The sequence below is a fragment of the Chiroxiphia lanceolata genome, chromosome 22 (genome assembly GCF_009829145.1).
Source record: "Chiroxiphia lanceolata isolate bChiLan1 chromosome 22, bChiLan1.pri, whole genome shotgun sequence".
NCBI lineage: Eukaryota > Metazoa > Chordata > Aves > Passeriformes > Pipridae > Chiroxiphia > Chiroxiphia lanceolata.
The window spans coordinates 4499542-4506926 of NC_045658.1; positions in this window are offsets into that span (position 1 = coordinate 4499542).

The window sequence follows — 7385 nt, forward strand, 5'->3', positions numbered from 1 at the left end:
TTGGATATTCAGCTTCTAAGTACAAGCTGAATATTATGGAAGTCCTCCCCCTGTATAAAGTATTGCACACATCATCCACTGCTTATTGGTTCTTGGAGGCTTTTTAGTGTGTGTGGAATTAAACCTGGCTGAGCTGAGGCTCTTTTGCTACTCCAAAATAATTGCTAGGGAGAAGTATGGACACAGTGCTCAGGAACTCCAGTTAGCACAGCAGGACTTGAGATAAACTGGTGGTTCACAGGTGAGGACTGTGGGTCTAACAGGATTTATCCAGTGAGAAAATCTAAAGCTGTGTATCTCAGCCATGAATATTCCTGGCACTGTTTCTTCCCAAGGGCAGGCTGCTTTCACACAGACTTCAGCCTCCCCCCTCCCGCCTCGACTACAGTAGGAAATAAGCCTTTTATCCCACATCATTGGCTTCCATGCACTTCACTTTTATCTCTACAGTTTTCCCTGACTCTTTGCCATCTTTTAAATCCTGCTTCTCCCGGGCTATTCTCCCCGCTGGCCTAAAGCTCGGCTCAAGTCTGACATTCTGAGTGTTGGGAGACACATTAAAACCTTGACATGGCATTGAAGTAGCTGGCTCAAAACCTCAGTGCTCCTTTGACCCAGAACTTGAAAGGGTTAACTCCTCTCCCTCTGAATCAGCAGGAATTTCGTCAGGAATTGCAGTAATAGCTGCATCACTCCCCAGTCCAGCAAACATTTGAGCAGGCACAGGCTGTTTGATGTGAGATGGACAGATTGCCTTCAGTCAGGCTACCTGGGTTTTCCAAGTGAGCCTAAAGCCTCTTCAAACAGAGATCTGTCTGCTGAGGTCGTGCTGGGTGAGCGAAAGTATCCACAAGTTTTATGAAAGGCCAAAATCAGCCAGTGCAGGCAGGCCCAGCCCCATGAGTAAAGCTGGCAATAGCTGCACAGATTGAAACAGGGGATTCTTTTATGCAGCAATTCCTGTAATGTTTTCACATCTTCCTTCCAAAACTCGCCCTCGTTTCTTTGAAATTTCGCATGTGGGTTTTTCCCCCCCCCCTCTTTTTACCCCCCCTGGTTTTCAAGTACATACAGAGATCACAAGAGGTAGAAAAGTGCTGGAATTCATTTCTCCAGTTCACACAATCCCCACAGACCTCCTTCATCCTATATAATATTTTGATGTGTTTGACTAAATTTAATCATAGAATCACGGAATTATTGGGGTTTGAAGGGACCTTAAAGATCACCCAGTCCAACCCTCTGCCGTGGGCAGGGACACCTTCTTACCTTCTACTGCTACAAATTCTGACACACTTACTGATTCTACTGAAGCTTTGTGGTAGAAATGGGCTTTGAGGCAGTCAGAGACTGACACCAGAGATTTACATCAGTGTTCCTAAAAGCAGGATTTGCCCATTTTGAAGCAGAGAGGTTCCCTCTGCGGATTCCATTTCACAGTCTAAGAGATCTCAGCATTATCTACCTGCAGTTCACTGTCAACCTAAATTTTCTTTTGCTCAGTTTCAGCCAATTACTCTTAGTTATAGCTATAACCCTTGGATTATCTTAAAATAGTTTTCCCTTTTTAATGTTCACATCACTTCTGAGGTGGTTATCACCTCATTGCTCCATGGGCACGAGCAGCTTTTCACTCACTGTTTCCCCAAGGTGGAGAAAAGGACAATGTGATGCCATAAAAAGCAGAGAACATTGTCAAATAATCCCTCTTCATTTTCATTTCCAGGAAATGTAATTACAATTCTTGTAATGTCTCTATAGGGCTGCTCTGTGGACTTTGCCGAAAGTGGCTTCACGTTCTGGATCTCTGCTTGAGACTTTGAAAAAAACCCCAAAAGGTGAAGGGAGGGTTAGGAAGGGGGAGGTCAAACTTCCCTCTGCATTTAGTGTGAGGAACACAGGAATGTGGCCTGAATGTGGGGACTGAAGGAGTGCTGTAGAGGGGGGGCCTTGAGGAAATTTTTCCATCATTCCAGGGCTCTGTGCTGTGCACTGGATGGTGGTGGGACGGAAAGGGAATAATTCAGTGAAAAAGCAGCTTGTCAGCCTGTGCAAATACCTGTTCACCTTCCCTGTGCTGTTAGTGTTTTATACATATCTGCACCTCCTCCCATAAAAACACTCATTTTGCTCCTGACCTCCCAGTGTAATGACAGGCACAGGAAGCACAGTTGCTGCTCAGTCTCTCTGAAAACCAACACGAGCAGGACACAAACAGAGGACAAGACCCCCAGCCCCTTGACAAACAGAGGCTGTGCACAGAACAAGGAAAGGCTCTGGAAGTTGCTGTTGCCCATTGCTGGGTAAGCACTTTTCCTTTCTGCTTTCAGCTGCATTGTGTGTTGAGCAGCTGTGACATCCAGTGGCCAAACACAATACGGTTGGGTCTGGTACAGACCTCTTCATACATGGTAACAATAACAGAGCCCTGCCATGGCACTTTTCATCTTCAAAGAGCTGTATAAGCACGAATTCATTAACTCCTACGTGGCTCAGCAGGGCAGAGCAATGCAGTGATCCCAAAAGTGCACGTGAGAGGGGGATACCACTCCCCGGGCTCACCAAAAGCACAGGAATCAGCTCTCTAGGGAGGTGGAGAGCCTGCTGTAGGAGCAGAGTGCAGGACCTTCACCCAGCAGTGCAAAGAGAAGCTGCTGAGAGAGATCAGAAAGGTGCAACTCCTTCAGCACCTGATGAGGAGGCCACACCCGAGGGGAGGGTTGTGCTGGTTTTCCCCAAGAGCAAGAAAATCCATGGTAAGGGAGTGGGGAAAGCTGGATGAGGGGACACAGGAGCAGGGCTGGTTTGAAGAGATCCTTTGTTAAGAGGCTTGGCCTGAGGAAAAAGCTTCTGCAGAGGTTTTCTGAACGTGTCAGAGCACTTTGCTGATAGATGTGGAAGGTGGGGAAGGCAGCAGTAATGTGGATTTGGATTAAGAAATGTGACTGTAGGGAGATCCCAGCGGTTCACTGTGATTCCTGTCGTGTCAGGTAAATTGGAAGATAGAGGAACCAAGAAAAAAAAATCATGGAAAAGAGGAGCTGGGTCTCACCCATGGAACAGGGCATCCCAGATTGGTGTTAGCAACATCTGTTCCACAGAGAAAGGCAGAAATGGACCGAGAGATGGGTTTTCCTGGCCCATGTTTAGGGAGGAGCAGTGGGTACAAAGCCTCTGACAGGTTTAATGGTTGCCTTTGGTCCATCTGCTGCATTTCAGACTCTGCTCAACCCTTTGCCTGTTTGAGGCATGTGCTGAGTGGTTGGGCCAGGGGGTGTTTGCCGAGCTGCTCACAGCCTGGGCAGCTTTCAGTGAGGGATAGAAGTGCAATCACTCCATATCCCAAAGTGTGTGAGCTCCAAGAAGACATGTAAAAGTTCTAGTCTAGGTGCAAGTTTGCCACCTTAAGCTTCCCTTCTACCCCATGCTGACAAACAGCCTTTTCACAAATGCTCTGTTTCACACGGGTGTCCTTGACGTCAACCCAGACGTGCCTGTTTCCTTTGGATTATAAAAGCAGACTTGAATGACTCAGAGATCCAAACTAGGGACAGATGCATCCAGTTTCAGAGATCAAGAAACCAGTCCTTGCTTTCCTTGGGGTCGTCAGAGCCCCATGTTGGCTGGCTCAGCCCTGCAGTGGTTTTTTCCTGCAGGCAAGGTCCTTGCAGGGACACTCAGCGGAGTAAAGTGCCCACAGTCCCTCCTCTTCTGGTGGCTCCTCACCAGTGCACTCTGCCAGTTCAGAAGAGGAGGAAGATGACAGGAGTTTAAAGTGATGATGGGAGCTAGAGGTCATTCCCATGAGAATAAGGTCCATTTTTAAGACAACATGAAGGAGATTTAAATCCTACTGTCTGTGTTGTACCTGTTCTGTGGCAAGAGAATCCTGCTTGATAACTCCTGTGCTTTACATAAGTATTTTGCACTCGTTAAGAAAGCAAATGAGTTGTTATTGGGTTACTCATGCTGTGGTTTTTTCAGGTTTCCATTAAAAAAACACCCAACCCTAAATACCAAATATAATTTCTTAATGGCTAATCAATTCCAAGCATACTTTCCCCTTTATAGCAGAATACATCTCAAAGAGAGAGGGAGGGCCCTGCTCAGCAAGGAGCCTCAAACACTCTGTAAGAGGCAGTGCAAGGCTTGCACACTGGCCTCTAAAGAGGATATTACTTAATGGTTTCACCGTGGTTGGAACAAGCAGCTCTGGCCTTTGCATCCACAATTCCTGGCAATTAATATCCAGCTGGCTTAAAAGCTTTCAGTCTCACTTCAAATCACCATATCAGATTGTCAGCTGCTGGGAAATGTGCTCTCTGGTATTAGCACTCTGATTTGTGCATTCGTTCCCTTCCAAATAATCCTTCCCCATCACCTGGAAACAGATGTAGTGGCTGTATATGTAGGTTGGAATTTACAGCAGTTAAAAAGCAGTATATATTTTCCCTATTTGAGCCATCTTACCTGCTCTTCTTTTGTTGTTGTTGTCGTGGTTGTTGTGCATGGATGTTCCATTTTAAATAAAACATGTTCAAAATATTCTGCCCAGTGTCTAACACAGCCCTTATTTACTCACGGAGGTTGAGGATTGACCCTGCTACTATTCAAGCTGCACACAGACCACAGTGTGCCACAGTGTCACCTCTCAAAAATGGACTAACCAGTCCATCTCTAAAACCCTGGGAGAGAACAGCAGAATTAAGAGAATTAATAAATTAAAAGCATTAAGAAAGACATCGGGTCTGTCACCTGCAGTCATTTCACTATCCATGTGCCTAAAGCCCCGTGGTGTAAGACAAAGGCAGGACAGAGAAGGGGGATGAGAAGAGAGAGAGAAGGATGTAAAGTCAGAGGAAGTTTTGAATGCCTGGAAGAAAACCTCTTAAACAGTCAGAAAACCTCTTAAACAGTCAGAAACCCTTTTAAACAGTCATTCAGCAATTTAACAGACACACAGAAACAGCATCAGTCAGACTCTGCCGTTACCTTTCCAATGGATGCTCCTTAAAATAGTGGGATCTGCAGAGTCAATGAGGAGGAGAAATCTGAGTGACAGAGTGCTGAGTTCTGCATCTGCTTTCCCCTGGAGATCTCCACTTGGCTGTGGTGACGTGGGAAGCCTCGTTCCCTGAGATGCAGGGCTGCTCTTCCTCAGGATCCCCATCCAAACCCCAACAGGCTGGCACTTGTCGGATGCAGCGGGCGAGGGTGGTGCACAGGCAGCGACCCAGACACATGTTCTTCAGGTGTTCTGTGAGGCACTGGGGGGGGGGGGAAAGAGGAGTCCCTGAGTATTCAGGAAGTGCTTTCAAGGTGCTACAAAAGCTCACGCCCTGGAATGCGCCCTGCGCTGCTAATGGGCATTAAGCACATTAATGCGCCGGCAAACAAGTCCTGATCTGTGGTTGTTCTGCTCCCTGCCTTGGCATCCTCAGCTGCCTGAGCCAGTGATTTCACACTCTGCAAAGCTCACAGCCTGCTGTAACCAGGGAAGGGAAAGCCTGGCCCAGTCAGCTGCTGTGCTCACCGGTGTGTTTGGAGCAGTCAAATAACTTACACAATCCCACTTGGAATTTTACCTGTAAAGCACCAGGAATGACCAGGCCTCGCAGTGGAGGGGATTCTGATCATGAGAGTTGTTCTCCATCTCTGGGTGGTGGATGCCTGTAAACCAGACCAGTGTTTTCCCTCCATCTGCTCCATCAGCAGTTACACTGCTGTGTTGGTGTTCCTGCGTGGGCTGTCAAATGGGATTGCTGGCTTTATGTTTCCCAAACCCCTCTGTTCCCAGTGTCCACCCCATCAGCCATACATCCCCCTTCCAAACCATGAAAGAAATACTTTAAAAGAGTGCCCTGAGTATTTGATTAACTGGTAACAAGCTTGGATTCCCACAGAAACTCATGCTTCCTAGATATCTCATAGCCTTAGGAATGCTCTTTATGAAGGAAGAGAAAAAGAAAAATCAGACAGGACACATGACTGAGCAGCGGCATTTTTTTAATATCAGCTCCGATTTTCATTTTAATATTTATGGTACAGTGCAATTTTAAATCTGCTGATCCAGAAAAATATTATACCAACACCTGAACAGTGCCAGACTTCTGATCATGGATGCCTGACCACTGCTGCCTCCAGCTACTGCAGTCCCAGTGGCTCCAGCTGTGCCTCCCTCATGGACACACGAGCCAGTGGAGCAGACACAGCTCTTGGCACGGTGGCCATGGCCAGGACCGAGTCCTGCCTGCTGGGGCTGGGGAATGCAGGTTCTCAGCACACAGCTCGTCCCTCACACTCCCACGGAGGAGAATTCGCTTTGTGCTGGTTCTGTGGTCACAAGGAAAGGAGAACCCAGACAAGGGACAAGTTCTAAACTCTTCCTCACAAGGAAGGTCTTCTACAGCCAGTCCTCTCCCATAGCTTTGGTTTGGCTGAGCAGGAACAGGGACCTGCAAGAGGCTCAGTGCTCCAGGCCAGAGGGTTTGCTTTACACTTCACTTCTGCCTGCCACCAAGCTAATTATGACCTTTCCTGATACATCTTGTATCCCCAAAGAGCACCCTATTTTACTTCAGCATCAGCCTTTGCTCAGCTACTACAATGTTTAATTTTCCTCTGCCTTAGGCTTTCCTGTGCTCCATTTTCTTTAGCTCATTATGAGCACCTCTGTGTGATTTTCCTGCACGGCAATCAAGGGACTTTTACCAAGTGCAAAGATGGTGAAGCATCTCTAATCCAGCAGTTAACCAGCATAAAAATCCAGTTTTGTGATTTCCAGCATCTGGAATGTGTTTTTGAAGGGAATGTTCCCCTCCTATGCCCTCGCACCAGGAAGGGTAAGACTGCAGGAAGGTCAGTAATACCAAGTACACAGCTCTAAGGGGTATAATGTGGAGTTTTGGGGAGGCTGGCACTGCAAAAAATCATCTACCTAGAAGTGACAGTTTAATCCCAAGCTTAATTAATTAATTAATCTACCCCTAAGTGACAGTTTAATTCCTTTTCCTGGCCAACATCGCTTTATCTCGGCTGTGTGCAACCAGCAGCAATCAGCCAGTCGGGCATTTCGGGCAGAGGGGCGAAGGATATAGAGCCGTGGGGCCGACCTGGTTTCATGGCTGTGCAGCCCACATGAACCTGCATAAAAAGCACAACCCCCAGCACACAGTGTCGCTGTGGGCACGTGGGACACGTCACACTGTCCCAAACCAGCTTGGATTTCACAGGGCTTCTCCCTGCTGGGAGCCTGGGGGGTCACACAAGGGGGCCTGTGGGGCACTGTGGCAATGACGTGCTGGGGGAAGGAGGTCAGTTCAGCAGGTTCCCTTTGCTTTTTATTAGACTTAAAGCTTGCCCCGAGGGGATGTTCTCAGGAAGGA